Genomic DNA, 26075 nt, shown 5'->3' with positions numbered 1-26075 from the left:
GCACGTGACGTCAGCGCGTTGTCCCGCATTAAAAGTAGTCCGAGCGAAACGTGATGCTTAGAGCTGTCAAAATAAACGATTACTCGAGGTGAATAAAATTACTCGGATCAGTTTTTAAACTCGAGTTACTCGAGTTGCTCGAGTATTCGTTTCAGCTCTAAAGTAAAGTGAAATGAAAATGGAAGGGTGGAAAGAGGACCGACACCCCATGGAAGTGTGGACTGTGTGATGTAGCCCTGTGTCTAATTCCAGGACGAAACTGCTTTTCGGAGTGGCATGCCTGAAAAAAATGTAACTTGTTTATTGTAAATATTTTTGAAAATACGTTTTTTTCCCCAATGTTATATATATATAATTTTTTTTCCCCACAATCAGTCTTCTCAATTTGTGTATATAAATGTGTGTTCAAGAAGCTTGATTGTGTGTACATAGTTTTCATCAGGTGATGGGCCGCAATACCTAAACTCATAAAGAGATGGCCTCTAAACACTTTTTGTGTTAGATGGTATATATTTTTTCACTGTTCTTCACTGTTTGGTATGCTGTATATAACCTGTTTTGACTAGAGCATGTATAAAGGCAAAAAACGCCTATGGCTATACCTGTTGTTTATGTTGAATTGTCAAATATAAGACTATTTATTCTAAATTTTTTTGGTTGAATGTTCATCCTAACATGTTGAATAAATATTACAAAGTTTCAAAATGGTTCGTTACGCATGTTTGGTTGTCAATTGGACATCAATATTAAAAATTTTGACAAAACGATTTTGGAATTTTTGGTCTTTTTGGGTCCAAAATGATGATTTATAATTGGTCAGTGAAGGAAACAACAGTTTGGACATGAAGTTCAAGGTGTCACAAAAAAAGGGACCAAACCAGGCCATCGTAAACAATTCTTTCTTTGAAATATAAAGGCAACTTCAAAGGCATGCAAAATCAGACAAAATAGGCCCAGACCTTAAAGGGTTAACCGCGAAAAACGATGGAATACTGTACACTGTGGTCATGGTGAGTCATCCAAAGTCTTTCCAAACAGCTATTCAAGTCATCTAGTGATTTAAAAAAAAAAATATATATATATATATATATATATTTTTTTTTTTTTTTTTTTTTTTTTTAATATCGCAATATAATAATGCAAATATATCGCAAACCCCCAAAATAATCGCACAATAGTTTTTTTCCAATATTGTTCAGGCCTAATTTCCGTCCTATAACGCAGTGGTCTCGAATCCGGTCCTCAAAGGCCCGCTGTGGGTGCAGGATTTCATTCCAACCGGACAAATGACAACAATTTTTCACCAATCTGGTGTTTTACAAGTGCAATCAGTTGATGGCAGTCAGGTGCTGCTTGTTTTAGCAGAAACCTCATTGGTTCAACTATCTGTGCTGGATCGGCAGAAACAAAAACCACAACCCACAGCGGGCCTTTGAGGACCGGGTTCGAGACCACTGCTATAACACACACCTAATTTTAAGCTCCACTGCCCAAATTTTGCAAAATTTAAGAAAAACATTCCATAATCAGTATATTCTTCACCTGACCATGAGGCACAGGTGTCTATGTCTTAATATGAAGCTCGAGGAAAAAAAAACAAAAAAAAAACAGGTAAAATAAACCGCTTTATAAAAGCCACAGGGTACAGAGAAAAAACCAGTAACAGCTTACATCTATTTAGGGAAAGTACATCAACAGTGACATTTATTTGATATAAAAATAATATATGACCATATTTGGTTATATTTATAACATAAATATGATCACAATTTCTAGTAATGTTAGGCCAGCAGAGAAAGCCTTTCTGGCCCTGACAGTCCACATCTGGTGTCTATCTGTTTGCATACAGATGTGTGTTGTCGCATTGAGTTTGTAGCCTACCAGCATGTTAGTTAGGCTAGGAATCTATTGATGAGCCGCTTGTGAAGGTGGTTAGATTTTGTTGAATAATTTAGCTACTGGATACTTTGATGATTGTGTTCATAATAGATTCATAGCAATGAGGTGTTGCCAATTATTCTTTGTATTATTTCAGACACCCCAGTATACACAGAACTCTAACTACCAATCTGAACATTTGAACGCCTGGAGAGATCATACAATTATGAGAACAAAAGGGGATTATAAGACCCTATTTGCCAGGGGTCAAATACTAGCTTTTTGCTTTTCGTGGCAGGGTTGGGTCCCTGCCCCCAGCAAAAGGATTTACTCTACTTCAGTGTTAGATTAGTGGGTGACTGTATACGAAAAAACATGCACTGCGAACAACCTGAAGCTGTATCATTTGTACCGTATTGGCCCGAATATAAGACGGCCCTGATTATACGACGACCCCCTTTTTCAAGACTCAAGTTTGAAAAAAAAGACTTTTTCAACACCAAATTAATTTTTATAAAGAAAATCATTACAGTACATTGGAAACAAATGATTATAACAATATATTTGAGAGAAAAAGCATGCTATTTTAATTCATTCAAATCTTAATTTCTGAACATTTAAATATGTAAACTAAAGTGCAATCACATTCGTAAATGAATGGCTTCTGGTTTATGAAATGTAAATAAACCAATCTATTGTGATAAAACAACAAAACTGCAATAACTGCATTAACTATCAAAGTGAGGTCTAACTGTAACTGTAGTCTTAAAACAAATCTAAATAAGGAAAAACATTGCAATAAAATAATGCAAACTGGTCAAACTTGAGAGTAGCTGAGATCTATCATAACAGAACATTACTCCTCAAGTTCAGCATTCGCTTCAATGATATGTGGCGCCATCTAGCGTCGTGAATGGGTATAATGTCTAGACCCTGAATATAAGACGACTCCCACTTTTATTAGTCTTATTTCAATGCAAAAAAACATCGTCTTATATTCGGGCCAATACGGTATATTGCACTCTTATCATGGATGTCCACCCCAACTAAGCCTGTCACGATAAGCAATGAATCAATTAATCGCACAGAAAATGAAAATGAGGTTGGTAATTTTCCCAGCTGCGATTTATCGCCACGTGCGTCTGTACGTGCGTTCGCTCATGCTCTCGACAAATGGAAACAAGGGGAGTGAAGTGAGTGGTCATGGTGGAATTATTATTTTTAGTGAATAAATGTGCATAAGGTGAAGCTTCTCCCCCTTTTTGGTCCCTGTATGCACGTACCCTACCCACCACGCGTTACAATTGGCGCCCGAACATTTTTCCCGGATCCTCAGTCAAGTAAGGGATCCGTCTATTTTCTGGATCTGACGGTCCCACCACGTCTGCAATTATGGTTTCGGATCTGTCCATTTTTTTGATTCGTCGGTTCCACAGCGGCTTTTCGAATCAGTCTATTTTGTGGAATCGATGGCTGCAACATTGCCAGGGGATCAGTCTAATTCCCGGATCTTCGAGTGAGTAAAAAACACGGATTTGGATTACTATTACTATCTTTTATGTTGACTATTCTTCGTGGGAGTTCCCCAAATCATACTAAATAATTAAAGCATTATGGCACGCTACAGTGACGACATTGACTCTGACGTGGACCTCACAACAATGTTGGAGTTCGCCAGGGAACGCGTGTTTGTTTACTGCTGAGCTCCCGAGTAAAGAGTGGTCAAGGTGGAAATATTATTTTTTGTGAATAAATGTGCATAGTGGAAGCTTCTCCCCTTTTTGGTACTTTTATACACGTATCCTAGCTACCACGCGTTACAATGTACAAGACATGGATTGCACAAGGTGTGCTCTTTGGCCTGTACTGTATGTAAAGCACACAACAGCTCTGGATGCTAACAATCTACATAATTATATTTGGATAAGTTTTAAAACGCAACATGCTTACCTTGAATATCTGCTAATAAAACCGGACAGCATACACTCTCGCTCCCAACCGGAGTTCCCAACAGGACTCTCGCATCACCAGTTTTGCCCAACTTTTGTCTTATCAGGTATTTGCTGCACGCATTTTTCCCTGAAGCTCGTCTTGTGAACGACCGACAGTGCTGTCCTGCTCTTCACTTTTCAGATCTGGTTCAAATAGGAAGGGTAGAAGTGACGACATGTTGGGAAAGCTAACAAGTGACACGCTGGAATTTCGGCAACGGGACCAGTGACATCACGCACTGCTACGTAACAACAATGGCGACCTATCACTTAAAATAATTTTACAAACTTCATTAGAACAAAAACATTAAGAGGGGTTTTAATATCAAATTATTATAACTCATACTAACATTTATCTTTTAAGAATTACTTGTCTTAAAAATAGAGGATCCCTTTAAGTTTAGCGGTTTAGCGCGTGCACTTCCTGTGAACATTTAAAACAATAGATAAGTTTCCGAAGTACTTCCGCTTTACTTCCGCATATCTGCTAGCAACTTCTGTTTTAGAATTTCTTCATCCCAAACAACAGTGTAGCTGGAGTAACATCACTTATCAAAATCCCTTAAAAAAGCCTATTTGGAAATACCGCATCCATCTGCCATCATCACGACAGGGCAGGGCAACATGTTCATGAAGACAGATGTGGTACCAAGTAGGGATGTCCCGATCCAGGTTTTTGCACTTCCGATCCGATACCGATATTGTTGTGCACTTCCGATCCGATACCGATACTGGCCGATACCGATACCGGCCTATCTGAGCATGTATTAAAGTTTAAAGTTATTTAGCCTCCTTACTTAGTTGTCAGACTCATGTTGAAAAGGGTTTTAGTACTCTTGATAACAACTAGCCAGGTGAATTAGGTGAGTTTGAATAACACACAATGGTTGGTAACAAGAAACTGACCTGTTTATTCAGTGACAAACACAAAACATTCTAAATAGCAAACAGAAATGGCATAGTCAGTCAGTAAAACGTGCAAATAATATTGTAAACTGTCAGTGGAAAATCCCACAAACTTCCCAAGGTATTAGATGCTTTTAATGTTTCGAGCATTAGTTACAAAAATTGTATAAAAAGCCTCTCAGGTTTAAATAAACGACTATTTCAGTATCAAGTTAACATTTTAAAACAGTAAATAAAATAGTCAAGTCCCCATTCGGTATCAGCAGCTTTAAACTACATTCAATTCATTTAATTTTGCGAATCAACTGTTAAAGTTGTTAAAATTGCTCCCGTTATTCCATAATTTCCCTTCTGTCTACTTTTGACATGTGAAAGTTTTAAAACTGTTTTGAAGATAGATTCAAGTCAAGATTTTGCCGATTTAGGAGTATTTTAGATAAAAAGTTAATTAGGTTCGCTTGGAAGGTTCACTACAACAGCCTACAAGGGAAGTCTCCTGCTTTAAGATGGCGGCTGTTTACTAACGCACGTAGTTTTCAATGCATGTGTTGCCAACGGCGTCGAGTCTGTCATTTTGCATCTAGTTCTACAGTGCCTTGCAAAAGTATTCGGCCCCCTTGAATCTTGCAACCTTTCGCCACATTTCAGGCTTCAAACATAAAGATATGAAATTTAATTTTTTTGTTAAGAATCAACAGCAAGTGGGACACAATCGTGAAGTGGAACAACATTTATTGGATAATTTAAACTTTTTTAACAAATAAAAAACTGAAAAGTGGGGCGTGCAATATTATTCGGCCCCTTTACTTTCAGTGCAGCAAACTCACTCCAGAAGTTCAGTGAGGATCTCTGAATGATCCAATGTTGTCCTAAATGACCGATGATGAGAAATAGAATCCACCTGTGTGTAATCAAGTCTCCGTATAAATGCACCTGCTCTGTGATAGTCTCAGGGTTCTGTTTAAAGTGCAGAGAGCATTATGAAAACCAAGGAACACACCAGGCAGGTCCGAGATACTGTTGTGGAGAAGTTTAAAGCCGGATTTGGATACAAAAATATTTCCCAAGCTTCAAACATCTCAAGGAGCACTGTGCAAGCCATCATATTGAAATGGAAGGGGCATCAGTCCACTGCAAATCTACCAAGACCCGGCCGTCCTTCCAAACTTTCTTCTCAAACAAGGAGAAAACTGATCAGAGATGCAGCCAAGAGGCCCATGATCACTCTGGATGAACTGCAGAGATCTAAAGCTGAGGTGGGAGAGTCTGTCCATAGGACAACAATCAGTTGTACACTGCACAAATCTGGCCTTTAAGGAAGAGTGGCAAGAAGAGAGCCATTTCTCAAAGATATCCATAAAAAGTCTCGTTTAAAGTTTGCCACAAGCCACCTGGGAGACACACCAAACATGTGGAAGAAGGTGCTCTGGTCAGATGAAACCAAAATTGAACTTTTTGGCCACAATGCAAAACGATATGTTTGGCGTAAAAGCAACACAGCTCATCACCCTGAACACACCATCCCCACTGTCAAACATGGTGGTGGCAGCATCATGGTTTGGGCCTGCTTTTCTTCAGCAGGGCCAGGGAAGATGGTTAAAATTGACGGGAAGATGGATGCAGCCAAATACAGGAACATTCTGGAAGAAAACCTGTTGGTATCTGCACAAGACCTGAGACTGGGACGGAGATTTATCTTCCAACAGGACAATGATCCAAAACATAAAGCCAAATCTACAATGGAATGGTTGAAAATAAACGTATCCAGGTGTTAGAATGGCCAAGTCAAAGTCCAGACCTGAATCCAATCGAGAATCTGTGGAAAGAGCTGAAGACTGCTGTTCACAAACACTCTCCATCCAACCTCACCGAGCTCGAGCTGTTTTGCAAGGAAGAATGGGCAAGAATGTAAGTCTCTCGATGTGCAAAACTGATAGAAACATACCCCAAGCGACTTGCACCTTTAATTGGAGCAAAAGGTGGCGCTACAAAGTATTAACGCAAGGGGGCCGAATAATATTGCACGCCCCACTTTTCAGTTTTTTATTTGTTAAAAAAGTTTAAATTATTTGTTCCACTTCACGATTGTGTCACACTTGTTGTTGATTCTTGACAAAAAATTAAAATTTTATATCTTTGTTTGAAGCCTGAAATGTGGCGAAAGGTTGCAAGGTTCAAGGGGGCCGAATACTTTTGCAAGGCACTGTATATACATATGATATTTATTAGACAAGCAGGATGTTTATGCTGCATTCCAGAGAAGTGGGAAGTTGGATTTATCCCACTCGGATGGTACCAGTTCCGACCTCAAAGCGTTCCAAACAAATGTAAACAACAATGATGGCTGATCGCGACGAGGTGTTTTTTTTATTTTGGCCATCCAAAGACATTTTGACCTCCAGCGAACCTGCCTTCCTATAAGCGATCAAATAGTAGAGGAAAAACGACTGCTGCGTTATAGCCCACACTGTAAACTGCCTTTTTTTAGTTACATCCTTTGCTGATCGTCAATATAAACTCATTTGATTAGAAAATAAGATTCGAAATAAATTTTGCTGCTTCGAGTATTCGTTTAATTAAAGTGGTGTTGTAATGGTTTGTTTTGAAAGTGTTTGCATTTAGTTTTTTTGATTTGGGTGGATACACTGCCCTCTAGTCTGCCTCATTTACCGTGGCTGAATCTAGCTGCTACCTGTTAAGACCAACATAAGCAATGTTTTTGTTATACTAATGTGTTTTTTTTAATATATTCATAACTTAGTTTATAGGTTTATTTAGCCGTTTTTTGTGGGAATATGTGTCCGCACCATTTGTTAAGAGCATTGTAAAAAAAATGAATACATAAAAAATAACGTTAGCATTTTATAGCATTTAAGCTAGCGGACTTGTGCTATTTAAGTTAGCCAATCGTTCTTTTGTTCTACATAGATCCTCATTTTTATTTTATTTTTTTAATACCGTTTGAGGCTCAGCCCAGGTGTTTTAATTTTTGATGTTCCTTATCCGATTACTCGATGATTCGAACTAACTAGTTCATTGATTAATTGACTACTAAAATAATCGATAGCTGCAGCCCTACAACGCATAAATGCAAGTGTTTCAAGTTTTTGGTTCTTTTGTTTACAGGTGTAAAACACTGTTAGGCAAGGGAAGATAAGTTGATGTGCCTCACAGCAACACTTAATGTACGTTGATGGACATATATCGAGACTGCATTGTTCTACCCGGTGGCGGCCAAAAGGCTGGGGCTGGAGGCGGTGGCCCGCCTTGTGGCAGACCATTAGCTCGATCCTGACATCCAACTACGAGTTTTTTAACTGCAGCAACTTTAATATACGGTACTGGAGCTGGAATTACAGAGGACAGCGGAAGAAAGTCCGTCTGGAGGCCGTAATGTCATGTGAAAGTTTGGCGAGGCTCCGGAGCTCTGCTGTCTGATAACACATTCTCTTATGCTATTTTTGCAATAATTTTATAAATTGTGATTTATTGACCTGTTTTGCACATGCACCAATCGTTTTAAATAAAACAAGAAATGGAATCATGTTGTCAAAATATTTTATTGCGATCAATATCTGCAATAAATAAGAAAGACATACTATTTTTGTTTATATGTACATACCTTGTAGTATTTCCTTGTAACAAAACAATCTGTGTCAGCCCTTCTGCATTCTTCAAATGTAATATAATTTGGTAATTTCACCTCATTTTGGTCACTCAAATGGCCGGCGTGTCAATCTATACCTCACGTCAACACAGGCTGATAAGTTGTTATAATTTTTTCCACAAATGATCAACGAAGTGAAAAGTACAATCATACAATCTCATCTACGTTTTCATCCACGTCATGCTGAATCCATTTTTGGAGATTCCTTGGGTTCCTCTGGCTTGAGTTTGCAGTTTTAACTTTGTCAACAAACTGCTTACTTCAACCACAATTCATGTTGTTCTTTCTAAACCGGAAGTTTGGAGCAGACATTTTCCAAAATGGCGCCCCCCATATTTCGCACAGGAAACCTGTCCATAGCACGCCATGTTCAACATAAATACAAATGTCTGCGGTTACTCGCACATATATCAGATTCTACACTAAGATACTGTAGATTTCAAATGACACACATTGTGAAAAATCTGATAGACAATAAATTATATATAATTATATTACAATTTAACTTTAAATTTGCTAACAGGTACACTTTGCAGGCCAAGATGACAGTCATTCTGAATCAAATCAACACTTTTGATTGGATGTAATTGGCAGAGAACAAAAATGGCGTTGAGTTTCTTACCCATTTCATACTGTATACTAAACTACTTTCAAATTACATGTTATGCATTGTGATATTTAATATTTTATTATTATGTTGAATAATTTGTGTGTTTTATTTATTTAAAAAAAACATTTATTGCATTTGAATTGGTGGGAGAATTGTGGGGCTGTTAGATGTGTTTATTTAAACAGTCCTAAAATTGAGGGATTTTGACCAATTTTTTCAACACGAAGCGACTGCCATCCGTCAATTTGCTCTTTCCCAGCGTGGCAAGAAAAGGAATGTATTTTCCTTGCCATATGCCGTTTCAATTTTTCGTCGCCGATGTGGCAAACAGGTAGCACGAACCCTGGCAATAGACAACACCTGGTGTAGTAAATGACCTTCATGTGAAAGCAAGTTGCACAAAGTATTTAAGCATTTCTTTGACCTCTGATAATGGAGAAAATTACCGTCAAACAGACAATTACTCCGCTTGCAAGCACAGCCATTCTGTAACAAAGGGACGCTATGGATGTACAGCATATAAACGCTGATTCACTCAAAACAGGTAAAAAGTAGCTAAGAAAATAGGTACATACTCCTTACAGTTTCTGTACATCAGCAATTTGTCTCTGTCTTTCTCCCTTCTCCGTCTGGGACAGAAATACTTGCATTTGACTGGCTAAACTAGTCTTCGCATTTTAAAATATTTTACAATGGCTATTTTTCCTCCTTCTCGTAAATGTTGGCTGTCTTTTACATTTTTCTCATCTATTACACATTGGAAAAATGAAATTCAGTTTCTTTTCACTTTATTAAATAACATTCTTTCCGCTGGGATGCTCATGATCAAGATACTGTCTTGTCTAACCATATAAGTGAACAATGCAGCAACTAATTAGTCTTGATGAAAATAAAGAGATGGTTGATATGTGAGTTGTACAGGACTATGATGTAGTGTTTTAGTATATTTACCATAAACAATAAGAATATCACTGCGCACAGATGTCTGCCACAGATGAACAGGGAAAATAAACTTTTAAAGCTTTGTTTTTGGTACATGACAATTTTTTTGTTCAAGTATTCTAGTCGACTATTACAACATATCAACCCTGCTTGAGAATAATAACTTCGAGATACACTCAAGCTGCAAGCCCTGATCCTCAAATAAACAATAACAGCGGACATGCTCTGTAAAAGTCGGAGGCAGTTATGACTAACAGCTTGTGGCAGTGAGGAAGTGCGGATGAGGATTTGTTGTACTGTATGTTATCATTATTGATTGTGTGTGAATATAACTCTTCACACAGCTCTACTATTAAATTTCATCTTCTCAAAGTATTAGTTACTAAGATCCTAAAAAGCAGGTACTGAACATGTCGACATAAAATGCCTACTAAATAGTAGGCATGTGTACGTGTGATTAACTTGGATCTTGATCTTTTACTAAGATATAAAAATTGTGTGTTCATTCACTCTAATAGTGCATGCTGTTGGGAATGAAACTATAAGTGGTGGACTAATTCAGATGACGGTTTTGCACTACCGTGATTCAATTTGTCCCAACATATAGAAGTTACACGGACGGAAACTAGATTGTTACTGTTTATTAGTATCTACGATTGAATTGATTCAGCAAATTATACGGATGTCCAGCATCGTCATTTGGGAGTTCGCTGTATAGCCAGGACCGAGCTGTAGCGTTCTGGTGAGGACAGTATATTCGTATTTCGTTGTTCATGCACTGTACACTGTACATTTATTCGGCATGTTGTTCTCTATTGTATTTTTATATTAAATTGCCTTTCAAGATGACATATCTGTTCTATGTGTTGGATTCTATCAAGTAAATTTCCCCCAAAAATGCGACTTATATACTCCGGTGCGACTTATATATGTTTTTTTTTCTCTTTGTTGGGCATTTTATGGCTGGTGCGACTTATACACAGGTGCGACTTGTAGTCCAAAAAATATGGTTGTATAGTCTATCACTCAAACTGCTATACTCTCTCACACATTACTATACTCACACACACAGACTAGTCTCGTCTCTCACACACACTAATATAATATCACACACACACTACTCTCTCACTTATAATAGTATAGTCTCTCACACATATAATTTCTCACGCATACTAGTACAGTCTCTCACACACACTAGTACAGTCTCTCACACACACTACTATAGTTTTTCACACACAATTGTATAGTCTTTGACTCAAACTAGTATAGTCCCTCACACACACACTACTAAACTTGATCAACCATTGTAGTATATTGTAGTCTCTAACAAACAGTGCTATATTCTCTCACATGTAATAGTAGAGTCTCATACACTGACAATTATACTGTGCACAATTGGAAAGGAAAATTACCGTAATTTCCCGAAAATAACGCACACTTTTCCCCCCCAAAATCAACTTGTAAAATCATGGTGCGCATTATAAACGGGTACATGGATGGGGACAGATACAGTGCCTTGCAAAAGTATTTGGCCCCCTTGAATCTTGCAACCTTTCGCCACATTTCAGGCTTCAAACATAAAGATATGAAATTTAATTTTTTTGTCAAGAATCAACAACAAGTGGGACACAATCGTGAAGTGGAACAACATTTGTTGGATAATTTAAACTTTTTTAACAAATAAAAAACTGAAAAGTGGGGCGTGCAATATTATTCGGGCCCCTTGCGTTAATACTTTGTAGCGCCACCTTTTGCTCCAATTACAGCTGCAAGTCGCTTGGGGTATGTTTCTATCAGTTTTGCACATCGAGAGACTGACATTCTTGCCCATTCTTCCTTGCAAAACAGCTCAAGCTCAGTGAGGTTGGATGGAGAGTGTTTGTGAACAGCAGTCTTCAGCTCTTTCCACAGATTCTCGATTGGATTCAGGTCTGGACTTTGACTTGGCCATTCTAACACCTGGATACGTTTATTTTTGAACCATTCCATTGTAGATTTGGCTTGATGTTTTGGATCATTGTCCTGTTGGAAGATAAATCTCCGTCCCAGTCTCAGGTCTTGTGCAGATACCAACAGGTTTTCTTCCAGAATGTTCCTGTATTTGGCTGCATCCATCTTCCCGTCAATTTTAACCATCTTCCCTGTCCCTGCTGAAGAAAAGCAGGCCCAAACCATGATGCTGCCACCACCATGTTTGACAGTGGGGATGGTGTGTTCAGGGTGATGAGCTGTGTTGCTTTTACGCCAAACATATCGTTTTGCATTGTGGCCAAAAAGTTCAATTTTGGTTTCATCTGACCAGAGCACCTTCTTCCACATGTTTGGTGTGTCTCCCAGGTGGCTTGTGGCAAACTTTAAACGAGACTTTTTATGGATATCTTTGAGGAATGGCTTTCTTCTTGCCACTCTTCCATAAAGGCCAGATTTGTGCAGTGTACGACTGATTGTTGTCCTATGGACAGACTCTCCCACCTCAGCTGTAGATCTCTGCAGTTCATCCAGAGTGATCATGGGCCTCTTGGCTGCATCTCTGATCAGTTTTCTCCTTGTTTGAGAAGAAATTTTGGAAGGACGGACGGGTCTTGGTAGATTTGCAGTGGTCCGATGCTCCTTCCATTTCAATATGATGGCTTGCACAGTGCTCCTTGAGATGTTTAAAGCTTGGGAAATCTTTTTGTATCCAAATCCGGCTTTAAACTTCTCCACAACATTATCTCGGAACTGCCTGGTGTGTTCCTTGGTTTTCATAATGCTCTCTGCACTTTAAACAGAACCCTGAGACTATCACAGTGCAGGTGCATTTATACGGAGACTTGATTACACACATTTGGATTCTATTTATCATCATCGGTCATTTAGGACAACATTGGATCATTCAGAGATCCTCACTGAACTTCTGGAGTGAGTTTGCTGCACTGAAAGTAAAGGGGCCGAAAAATATTGCACGCCCCACTTTTCAGTTTTTTATTTGTTAAAAAAGTTTAAATTATCCAATAAATGTTGTTCCACTTCACGATCGTGTCCCACTTGTTGTTGATTCTTGACAAAAAAATTAAATTTCATATCTTTATGTTTGAAGCCTGAAATGTGGCGAAAGGTTGCAAGATTCAAGGGGGCCGAATACTTTTGCAAGGCACTGTATATATATATATATATATACAGTGCTGCTCGAAAGTTTGTGAACCCCACAGCGATGGTCAGATTTTTTGTAAAAAAAACTAAAATAACCTTATTAAATGTTAAGTTATACCCAAATCCACAATACTGACATTCCAAATAATGGACTGAAACAAAAGAAATAGTTATATTGTCATTCTTTATTTAACAAAAGTGGTTGATTTAAGAAAAACTCAGATATCATGTGTGCAAAAGTATGTGAACCCCTTCAGTTAATAGGATATTGCGCCTCCTTTTGCAGAGATTACCTCAACCAAACGGTTTCTGTAGTGACTAATCAGCCTCTCACATCTACTTTGGGGGATTTTTGCCCATTCTTCCTTGCAGAACGCAGTCAGTTGAGAGAGGTTTGATGGGCGTCTGGCATGAACTGCTCGCTTCAGGTCCCGCCACAGCATTTCAATGGGATTTAGGTCAGGACTTTGACTGGGCCAGTCCAGAACACGAATCTTCTTCTTTTTCAGCCATTCCTTGGTTGTATTGCTGGAATGCTTTGGATCATTATCATGTTGCATGATCCACCTTCTGCCAAGCTTTAACTTCAAAACAGGTGGCGTCAGGTTATGTTCTAGGATTTGACAATATTCCTCAGAATTCATGATTCCCTGGACTATGTGGAGTTGTCCAGGTCCTGAGGATGAAAAGCAAGCCCAGATCTTGACATTCCCACCTCCATGCTTCACTGTTGGGAGAAGGTTCTTTTGGTGGTATGCAGTGTTGACTTTTCGCCAGACATGGCGGTTTTGGTTGTGACCAAACAGTTCAATTTTGCACCTACATCAGTTGATGAAAACTCTTTTTAATTTAGTCTCGACAACACAACTGTTAAAAAAACAAAAAAAAAACTACTGAATTGATTGATTAGGAAATCAGGTTGAAATAATAGAAAATTCCAAAATGTTGAGGGGGTTCACAAACTTTTGAGCAGCACTGTATATGTATATATATATATATATATATTACTTATAAACAGTGGTGTGCAAAATTTCCGATTCTTAGATTATTCGCAATTCGGCCGTGGAAGATTCGAGAACAATTCACAAACAACCAAATTCCGATTATTGAAATATGCCAAGTAAAGCGGAAGTACAACACACTCAGCGCGCCGCGTGGTCTTCGGGACGGAACGGAGCGAGAGTAGCTAAACATCATGCTTCTCATTACTCGGCCCCTCGGGTAATGCCAATGCTCAACTCACGGCTCTAGCTCAACTCATGCCACGAGATAAAAAAACACAACAACATACCTGACTGCTGCCGAAAAGCTGCTACAAAGTACAGCCACATCATGTTACGGTAGATATCATTTATATAGGACTAGATGCAATATAGATTCGGTAGCGTTAGCAGCACAGCTACAAAAAGCTAGATGCGGGCGTTAGTAAATGGCCGCCATCTTAAAGCAGTACATTTCCCTGCAAGGCTGTTGTAGCAAACCTTCCAAGCAAACCGAATTAACTTTTTATCTAAAATACTCCTAAATTGGTAAAATATTGACTTAAATCTATCTTTAAAATAGTTTTAAAACTTTCACATGTCGAAAGTAGACAAAAGGGAAATTATGGAATAACGGGAGCAATTTTAACAACTTTAACGGTTGATTCACAACATTAAATTAATTGAATGTAGTTTAAAGCTGCTGATACAGAATGGGGACTGGAGTTTTTTTATTTTATGTCATTTTTGTATATTTGTTTACTGCTACATGTTAACTTGATACTGAAATAGTAGTTTGGTTTACCCTGAGAGTATTTTTGAACAATTTTGGAACTAATGTACAAAACTTAAAAAAATAAATAAAAATAAAAAAAAAAGGAGGAGGGTGCATCAATAATCGTTTTATAATCGAATCGGAGCCTCTGAATCGTAATCGTAATCGAATCGTTAGGTGCCCAAAGATTCCCAGCTCTACTTATAAATATAAACCGATTTTTTTAAATTGACACAGCCACAATGTGTTGAAGAAACGTATGCGGCGACCCGTTGCTGACCATTACGGTACGTGACGTCACCATTTTGTTTCGGTAATACTCAGGGGTGAAAGCGGTTAGAATTTCTTGCCGGAACTCCCCGAAGTGAAGGTCACCACGGAGCCAGAAATTTTATTAATTTATTTAATTTTATTTATTCATTTATTAATTTATTTATTTATTTATTGTTTTGGGGGGGGGGGGGGTCAAAACAACTGAAATGCAAAGAAAACTGTTTTGGTCAGTTATTTCTATAACACATACAAACACTGATTTTCATTCAAAATTGTATTTTTTTCAATGATTTGCAAAATAAAAGTTAACAAAAACAGCTATAACCCCAACCCCCATCTCCTAATTTCTATTTTCCCTCATTTCCTCACATACTAGATGCCAAATCTCAATTTTAACTACTTAAGAACATAAGATGTATATTGAAATTGAAGATAATGTAAACATTTACTTTTTGTTGTGTTTTTTAATAATAAAGATATAAGTAACATACATTCAGAAAAAATAAGTACAAATGGCTTATATTATGCAAAGTGAAATGGAATATATTTTGAAGATCGCACATTTACTTTTTTAAATCATAAGGAAATGAATAGGTAGCCTAACACAAATGAACAAATCTAAGTCCAAAGTGCACATTGACAGCTAAGATGTTTTGAACCTCCTCATCAGAGCAAATAAAACAAAATATGATAAATAAGCCACCTTAGCTCTTTCCTTGCTTTTAAAGATTTGATTTTTTTTTTTTTTTTTTCTGTTTCAGAAAAATTGCACATCTGAACCAATCAGAGATAACTATCTCTGGTGATCACATGTCAGTAAGTCAGCCAATTGAACGGATAAATGAGTCCAGGCGTTTTGCTTTGCTGCGTGAATTCGTCAGACTCAGATAACTGAAGCAGCTGGGGAAACCTCCATGCCATCCGTGGAATGAAATAAATAATAAATATCGGTGGAAACGGATTACCCGACACAGCACTTTATTTTGCTTGTTGTTAACACTTGTGTATGTAAATTTGATGTTGGTAGATTGTTTTCTTCTTGGAGAAGAAATGCATGTGTGGCAGCTTTGTATTTTTCTTTTTTTACATAACTTTTTGACAGTTGCCGTCATATTTTCAGACTCAAAGCGCCGTATAACGGAACAGCGTTCCTGCCCTGAATCTTATACCGGAACTGCATTCCAGCCCTGAATCTTTGACCGGAACTGTGTTCCTGACCGTTCCCGCTCACTTTCACCCCTGGTAATACTTCACTCTAATCAGCCGGATGATTTCATCTGTGTTAAATTCTGCTTTTTTCACGCTTTATAAAGCACAGAATTTAGTTTTTTGAACTCATTTGAGTCAACGTTTATTGCAGCTCCACAACTCGGACCATAACAAACGTAAGCACACAGACTTCCTCTGTCCGTCAACTATATCTGTCCCTTGGGAAACTCAAACCCAAATAACAATAGTTTCTATTGTTACTGTCGTGTTGACAGCGATGAGCTCTCACGGATTTCCGACTTACGTTCTCACTTTCATTTTACCGTATAAATCCATGGAAGAAACATTTACTCATCATGATGAAACGAGCAAGTTATATAGCAGCCTTTAAAAGAAAAGTCTCATCTGTTTTGTTTTCTCCTAGATTCTGGTAAGTTGGAGAAGTTGTCAAATCATATTATTACCGTAAATATTGTGAGTATAGTTGTGCATGTCTGAGCAAGTATGATTTACTTCTCAAAAGGCCTCCCATAATATATATACATATATATACACTCACCGGCCACTTTATTAGGTACACCATGCTAGTAATGGGTTGGACCCCCTTTTGCCTTCAGAACTGCCTCAATTCTTCGTGGCATAGATTCAACAAGGTGCAGGAAGCATTCCTCAGAGAGTTTGGTCCATATTGACATGATGTCATCATGCACACTTTACATTCCTCTTTGTTCCCTTTATTTCGCCTTTTTGTCAACTTTAATTGGTTTACTCCGATAACTGCTTTGCTAAAGCTGTTTGTAAATTTCCATATGTGTGAGGAACAGGGCCATTCCCTCGCTCTAATTTTTTGCCTACTCGCCTTCACATGCTTCTTGCGATTGGTGCCATCAAGTGGCCACAAAACTGTTACCCAGGCTTAAAAACAACAGCACAAACGGTCAGGAGTCACATCCACTCATTAATAAATAATGCAAAAAATTCATTGGCACTCTTCGTTTGGATCGTAGTTGCCACTCAATGAGTTAAATCTGGAATTGTGTGTTCCGTTAAACACCGCAAAAAGAGAATCAACATGGTTATCGTATTACAAAACAAGGCTAATTTTAACATGAATAAAAATGTTCCATTTGTCCAATAGCTGGCTTTTTTTTTTTTTTTTGTTAAAATCACCTGGTTACGTCAGCTCAGGGTGTGTTCATTATCATTTGTGCAGTATTTCATTCCTCATTATTTATGTGAACACAATGCATTGTACAGTGAGCTCTACATAATTTTCAAAAATCTGATTGCTTTGTTATAGGAAATGTGCTGTTGACCTGCTGTGTTTGGGGATGTTTTTTGAGGATGAAAATGAATCAGGAAATAATGAGCTTCTCCCTTACCTTTAGCAGCACTTCAACACGTCAAACTGTGAAGACAGAAAAGGAAAGAGAAAAGAGAGGAAGGGAAAAGAATATTAATATAAATGTCGGCATGGGTACAAAAGATTTTACAGAAAGATTGTTACTGATGCCAAAAAGATAGTGGATTTAATTGTACAAGCACTCATCCAAAAACTCAACTCATCTAGAAAATGCCCAATCATGGTATGTACCATGAGTTCAAGACATCATAAAACCTCACTATATCTTACACATCTCTAAGAGGGAAACCCCTTAGTGTACTAAAGCACCCCTTGCAAGTTGTCTTTTTAACTAGGAATGATGCAGATACTAAAAGAAATAGTACAAAGACACCCCAATGAAACCATTTGATAGGGATGTCATGAAATAATCATAAAAGAGGCTGCTGCGAAAGATGCTGGAGTCTATGGAATAACTTGCAGAATTTAAACAAATAAACACGCACAAATACGCCACAAAAACAGCCTTCATTTGCTGAATCCTTGGAACCTGTACAATATTTATTTCCCTCAAACCCCAGCAGAGCAAGACTGAAAGTGGGGCGATAGTGCTGGTGCAATGTGCGTTCTTCTTCGTCTTCTTGTGCCAGACGTTGAAATAACAATGCAGTACATTGCTGTAATTCTCAATGCGAAATTCACCTAGCAGAAATTGGATATGAGATTCGTTATATACAGTGGGGCAAATAAGTAGTCAACCACCAATTGTGCAAGTTCTCCTACTTGAAAAGATTAGAGAGGCCTGTAATTGTCAACATGGGTAAACCTCAACCATGAGAGACAGAATGTGGGGAAAAAAAACAGAAAATCACATTGTTTGATTTTTAAAGAATTTTTTTCCAAATTAGAGTGGAAAATAAGTATTCGGTCACCTACAAACAAGATTTCTGGCTGTCAAAGAGGTCTAACTTCTTCTAACGAGATCTAACAAGGTCTAACGAGGCTCCACTCATTACCTGTACTGTATTAATGGCACCTGTTTTAACTCATTATTGGTATAAAAGACACCTGTCCACAACCTCAGTCAGTCACACTCCAAACTCCACTATGGCCAAGACCAAAGAGCTGTCGAAGGACACCAGAGACAAAATTGTAGACCTGCACCAGGCTGGGAAGACTGAATCTGCAATAGGTAAAACGCTTGGTGTAAAGAAATCAACTGTGGGAGCAATTATTAGAAAATGGAGGACATACAAGACCACTGATAATCTCCGTTGATCTGGGGCTCCATGCAAGAACTCACCCATGGCGTCAAAATCAGTGTTGTTAATTTTACTTTAAAAAAGTAATTAATTACAGTTACAAATTACTTCTCCCAAAAAGTAATTGCGTTAGTCACTTAGTTACCTGAATGTAAGAGTAATTAGTTACTTGGCAAAGTAACTAGTGATAATTTTCTTTTTTTTTTCTCAAAAAAAAAAAAAAAAAAAAAACAGGTCACGCAATGTGAAGTTTAAAGGGTTTGGGGGACAATTGGCCCAAGCCCAATTCTTTACCGTCCACTTAACTAGAAACAAGGGTATTGTGATAACTAGATAGTAACCTTTGCTATGTGTGGAAGTCATTTAAAGTTGTGAATCAACCGTTAAAATTGTTAAAATTGCTCCCGTTATTGCATTAGTTCCCTTCTGTCTAATTTAAACATGTGTAAGTTTTAAAACCGCTTCATGATTTAAAGATAGATTTAAGTTAAGATTTTGCCGAATTAGGAGCATTTTAGATTTAAAAAAAAAAAAGTTACTTAGGTTCGCTAGGAAGGCTCTCTACATCAGAGCCTTCCTGAGAGGTCTACTGCTTTAAGATGGCGGCTGTTTACTAACGCATGTAGTCCTTGAAACAAGTTGCCAATGCAGTTGTGTCTGACATTTGCATCTAGTTCTTTAATATGATATCTACCGTGTCATGTAGGTGTACTTTGTCGGCTATGGCTACAGTCAGGTATTATTGGAGCCACCTAGCATCGTGGTTGCAACGGCGTCTTCCCCACTCCTGTTCTGCTCTCTCGTCTCCGTGAGTCCGTTTCTCTCAGACTTTTTTTATTCAACCAACTTAGTAACGCACGCCTTTCCTGCCTCAGGAACGGTAACGGCGTTGCCAAGATGAGAAAATTAATTAGATTACTCATTACTGAAAAAAAATAATGCCGTTAGTAACGCTGTTATATTCTAACGCCATTATTAACAACACTGGTCAAAATGATAACAAGAACGGTGAGCAAAAATTCCAGAACCATACGGGGGGACCTAGTGAATGACCTACAGAGAGCTGGGACCACAGTAACAAAGGCTACTATCAGTAACACAATGCGCCACACGGGACTCTAATCCTGCACTTCCAGATGTGTCCCCCTGCTGAAGAAAGTACACGTCCAGGCCCGTCTGCGGTTCCCTAGAGAGCATTTGGATGATCCAGAAGAGGACTGGGAGAATGTGTTATGGTCAGATGAAACCAAAATAGAACTTTTTGGTAGAAACACAGGTTCTCGTGTTTGGGGGGGAAAGAATACTGAATTGCATCCGAAGAACACCATACCCACTGTGAAGCATGGGGGTGGAAACATAATGCTGTGGGGCTGTTTTTCTGCAAAGGGACCAGGATGACTGATCTGTGTAAAGGAAAGAATGAATGGGGCCATGTATCAAGAGATTTTGAGTGAAAATCTCCTTCCATCAGCAAGGGCATTGAAGATGAGACGTGGCTGGGTCTTTCAGCATGACAATGATCCCAAACACACAGCCAGGGCAACAAAGGAGTGGCTTCGTAAGAAGCATTTCAAAGTTCTGGAGTGGCCTAGCCAGTCTCCAGATCTCAACCCCATAAAAAATCTGTGGAGGAAGTTGAAAGTCCGTGTTGCTCAACGACAGCCCCAAAAAAATCACTGCTCTAGAGGAGATCTGCATGGAGGAATGGGCCAAAATACCAGCAACAGTGTGTGAAAAGCTTGTGAAGAGTTACAGAAAACGTTTAGCCTCCGTTATTGCCAACAAAGGGTACATAACAAAGTATTGAGATGAACTTTTGGTATTGACCAAATACTTATTTTCTACCATGATTGGCAAATAAATTCTTTAAAAATCAAACAATGTGATTTTCTGTTGTTTTTTTTCCCCACATTCTGTCTCTCATGGTTGAGGTTTACCCATGTTGACAATTACAGGCCTCTCTAATATTTTCAAGTGGGAGAACTTTCACAATTAGTAGTTGACTCAATACTTATTTGCCCCACTGTATGTGCATTTTAATGAGAACCAATACAAGAAGTTTAACCAAAATTGAGTCTTTAAAATTGAAATTCACATTCTTAACATCCCAGTGGACAGCCATGATATTTAAACATCATCATACAAGCAATACCTCATCATACAGTACATCTCAAGAGCTTAGTTCTTTGTGCCTTCTCACCCCTGCTAGTGTTTTTGACTAGATATCATCATGTGAAAGAAGTGATGAAATAGTGTTTCAGTCCCATGTCAGCCAGATATCATGTGTAAAGCATAAAAATAGAGGTTAAAGGGCTTGTTCTCCTGCTATATTCATTTTGCCAAAGGTAAGGGACAAAATAGCAAAAAGTTCTTTCAGTATGAAAGCAGCGACAGCAGTGAGGAGTACTACTGTAGTCATACTTTTGACACAGAATGTTATACAACACGCCTCTCTCAGAGCAAAATTATCTGTGTAAAGTTTTGTACAGCTCTAGTAAGGGGTCTCATTAGACTGTCCAGGCATACCCCATGAGGTGTATGTTTGCAAGAGTAACAAAAACGAAAACAGGTGCATTTAAGAATTAGAATGATCCATAATTGGCTTCATCGTTTTCCTAAATAAAAATCCCAGAACTGGTGACTCAATGTTTCTCAGCATTGCCCCATTGGGAAGTAGAACAACATGCTACAATATGCTGAAAAAGAGAACAAAAAACTCCCACAAAAGAATCTCTATTAAAAAAAAGGGAGCGGAGGATATAAAGTATCACGTAAATTGGGTTGTTTACCAGAGTTATTTTTAGAATTTAATTAAATTGTGTGCCTCTCACTGCAAATAGAACTAATCTGTAATTAACTGAAAAATTATAATTAAAACATATCAATAAGGGCTGGACACACACAGACATATTCAAACACACATATAATGACAGAAACACACACACTTGTAGAGATCAGAGTGTTTCATTAGTGAGGTGTGGATAGATAACCGTCCCAAAGGAGACATTGACCAAGAGGCCATTGATCTACTGAGCTAAGCTATTCTGTGTGTGTGTGGGGGGGGCTGTATAAAGTAAGTACCTTACTGATGGAGTCTTTAAGTTTTTAAAGTAAGCACAGTAAATTTAATCCAGTTGCGCTCAATGGAGAAAGAAGCAAGATGTTGGCATATTCATTAGGTTCAATTACTTTGCCCAATTACTAACAGTCAACCAGATCCACCAAGCCACCATCAGTGATATTTATGCCCAGGAAAACCACCTGCAGATTGATAGCCTAAATACAATCATTTTAAGAGATTTAGTGAGTGGCAATGTAGTTCATGTGGGGGCATTTTGTAGCATTTGATCTTGCACGAAGAGTGAAGTATAAATCAATTCCGGCCAACAATGCAATCACAGTTTTATTGATGACTCAATAAAGATCACTAGCTTAGAGGTTGTAATCATCATTTATGCTAATAATATAACAACGGCACTAATTCCTATGATAAATGTGCTGTAAACAAACCATCAAGTGACTAGAAAGTGTGTTAAGTGGTCCTATCTTGTGTGCATGCTCCAGTGTTTCCCATCTCCATGTGGCGGCCTTGTAATTAGCTCTGTAGCTTGTTGTCTTACATTGGATGTGAAGGTAATTGGGGCTCTTGGACACACTCTCTCAATCTCTGTCAAAGCCAGTGTGTGTTGCATACTGGAGCTCGGCCAAGGATTTACTGTGTGCTCAGCCAGCTCTAAAGCAGCTTGTGATTCATTAGTGATGAGTGCATTTAGGAGTGAAATGAGAGTCTGAGTGGCCCAGTGGCTATGTGCATCATGATAGCATTCAATGTAATGCTGCTCTTTCAGATTTAAACAGTATGAAATACTGCTGGACTTCTTGTTTTTGCTCCAGGGCTACCACTATATGTAATGTTTTAGTGTATGTTCTTTTAAACCTCTGTCGTCAATACGAATCAACGTTGACAAGTGGAAAAACACATGGTCAGAAGATAGATAATTCTAGATCAGGGGTCCTCAAATACAAATCTTGAAGGTCCACAATTGCTTTTTTTTTCATGCAAGCATGGGTCCATTTATAACATATATATATATATAAATAATTGACAGTCATTAAGGTGCAAACAATAACTATTGACAATACATTATGTAACTGTGAGACACTGCTTGACAAAAAAAAAAAAAAAGTGCAAGTAGTACAGTACACGTTCACATGTACAGAACATTAATGACATTAAGGTGCAAACATAATAATTATTGACAGTAACTTTAACCGTAAAACACTGCTCAATGAGAGAAATGGCATTTGGGGGTCATAAAGCTGTTTATTCACACCATCAGCCACTACTTCAGTGCGTCTTGTGGTTGATGAATCTGGGAGATAGATTTGTTTGACTTTTGCTGTCATTTCCTCCTTCCTTCAAACATTGCTGCCATCACTTCAGTCATGCACTCTTTTATTATTTCTCAACCAGAGAACGGCTTCTTATGTTTGGCCAACACCCACGACACTCTGAGTCAGCCCTCCGTTGCAATTTGTTGTTGTGTCATAGATTTAACAATAACCTTGCTTGACTCTTGATATGCCTACTTCAACCTGTTAATTTCTTGCTTTCTCAATTCTGATTTAGGAAGAAACTTCTCTTCAAAAGAGCTGTGCTCTTCAACATAATGGCGTTTCACATTTTCACTTTTAACAGCGCAATTGTCTTTAAGCATATTAAGCACTAGAGCTGGGAATCTTTGGGCAACTAACGATTCGATTACGATTACGATTCAGAGGCTCCGATTCGATTATAAAACGATTATTGATGCACCCCCCTCCTTTTTTTTATTTTTTTTTATTTTTATTTTTTAAAATGTTTTGTACATTAGTTCCAAAATTGTTCAAAAATACTCTCAGGGTAAACCAAACTACTATTTCAGTATCAAGTTAACATATAGCAGTAAAAAAATATACAAAAATAACAATAAATAAAAAAACTCTAGTCCCCATTCTATATCAGCAGCTTTAAACTACATTCAATTATTTTAATGTTGTGAATCAACCGTTAGTTGTTAAAATTGCTCCCGTCATTCCATAATTTCCCTTTTGTCTACTTTCGACTGTGGGGTGGCGTAGCTCAGTGGTAGAGTAATTGTACCCTAACCCAGAGGTTGTGGGTTCGATTCTCTGCCCTGATGAACACGTCTAAGTGTCCTTGAGCAAGACACTGAACCCCACGTTGCTCCTGGTGCTGCGTCACCAGTAGGTGGATGGTGAGATAGTGTAAAGCGCTTTGAGCGCCTAGAAAGGTGGAAAAGCACCATAACACCATAACACCATTCGACATGTGAAAGTTTTAAAACTATTTTAAAGATAGATTCAAGTCAATATTTTACCGATTTAGGAGTATTTTAGATAAAAAGTTAATTAGGTTTGCCTGGAAGGTTCGCTACAACAGCCTTGCAGGGAAGTTACATCTAGCTTTTTGTAGCTGTGCTGCTAACACTACCGAATCTATATTGCATCTAGTCCTATATAAATGATATCTACCGTAACATTATGTGGATGTACTTTGTAGCAGCTTTTCGGCAGCAGTCAGGTATGTTGTTTTGTTTTTTTTATCTCGTGGCATAAGTTGAGCTAGAGCCGTGAGTTGAGCATTGGCATTACCCGAGGGGCCGGGTAATGAGAAGCATGATGTTTAGCTACTCTCGCTCCGTTCCTCATTGCCCCGAAGACCGTGCGGCGCGCTGAGCGTGTTGTACTTCCGCTTTACTTTGCATATTTCAATAATCGGAATTTGGATGTTTGTGAATCGTTCTCGAATCTTCCACGGCCGAATCGCGAATAATCTAAGAATCGGAAATTTTGCACACCTCTATTAAGCACATAGGTTTGGTACTTATAGTTGTTAAAATGGACGCATATTTGTCAGTCCATTCCTCATTCAAATGGCGATTTTCGTTGTCCACTTTTCCTCTCTTGGTCAACTAAGAGCATTACATTTTTTTACATTACATTTTACATTTTTTACACATTACATTAGATTCGATCTTCCACTGGTGGCATGTAAACAAACAGATTTCAAAATGCCGGGTGCTACTCGTGTTTCACACTGCTGCTGTCCGTTCACTCTAGCTAGCAGCATGCAGGCTCTCAGAGCCAAACAGTGCATCCATGCACGCTCTCTCAGCCAATCAGTGCATCCATGCAGGCTCTCTCAGCCAATCAGCGCATCGTTATCATAGAAATGACAACAGAAGTGGGAACATGGAAGATATTTGACTAAAAATGAAACAGAATTTAGCGACAGAATAGTAGCGCATAGTGAATGATCAGCAATTCATACAAATATTTTTTTTTTCTTTTTTGAAAAGTGCCGTTTGCGCTGGGTCCGCAGAGAGGTGTACCGTGGTCCGGTCGTGGACCGCGATCCGTTAATTGAGGACCTTGCCTCTAGATGGTGTATGTGGTATTGAATCCTCTGCTTAAAGATGTCTTTGAAACAACATTGATCATTTTACGGTGATTAAGTACTGTATTTTGCACACAAATCTGAATAGTATGTCTCATGCTCACACAACTTGACACATGTCCTAACAGTGTATATTCTACACAAAGTATTTTGAAATTTCATTCACAAATTTTAAATTAAGTAGTTCAGATCATTGTTCATCATTGAAAACTTTGAACTTTTAGAATTGTAAAATTGTCAAGTGACATACCGTAATAAGAACAATACTGTACTAATTCGGGGTGCCACAGCAATCTCTTATACCAAAAAGTTGTTTTGTCCACTTCTTTTGCAAGCTACTCTAGAGTTCCACAGTAGCTATCAAAATAAAGTATTAACATGAACACACTACAGTTCTCTTCATTACAAGACAGCTAAATCCAGTCATAAGGGGCTGCATTTTTTTTGTTTTGTTTTTCCTTTTACCTGTCCTGTTTCAACTTAGACATGGAGAATAGGAATCTGAGTGTCTTTATGGTCTGACCAGTTTTGATTTATCACGTGCAGCGGTGAAAGTGGGCCGGAACGCACCGGATCGGCGTTCCGCCATGAAATACGATGGCGGAACGCCATTCCGGCATACGGTGTTTTGATCCCGAAAATATGACG

General features: G+C 38.3%; 1 protein-coding gene across 26 annotated transcripts in view; it reads right to left on the bottom strand.

Moving 5' to 3' along the window:
- Positions 1-26075, bottom strand: part of LOC130920019 (receptor-type tyrosine-protein phosphatase delta-like) — a 401349-nt gene that overhangs the window by 306140 nt on the left and 69134 nt on the right. For all 26 annotated transcript variants that reach the window (XM_057842767.1, XM_057842771.1, XM_057842776.1 and 23 more), the window contains exon 3: positions 17746-17771. The gene's annotated coding sequence lies outside the window, so the exon portion shown is untranslated. The remainder of the gene's footprint in view (positions 1-17745; positions 17772-26075) is intronic.

This window comes from Corythoichthys intestinalis, chromosome 8, assembly GCF_030265065.1.
Source record: "Corythoichthys intestinalis isolate RoL2023-P3 chromosome 8, ASM3026506v1, whole genome shotgun sequence".
NCBI classification, from domain to species: Eukaryota; Metazoa; Chordata; class Actinopteri; order Syngnathiformes; family Syngnathidae; genus Corythoichthys; species Corythoichthys intestinalis.
The sequence above is the reverse complement of the archived record's forward strand: the minus strand, read 5'-3'. Positions and strand labels throughout refer to the sequence as shown.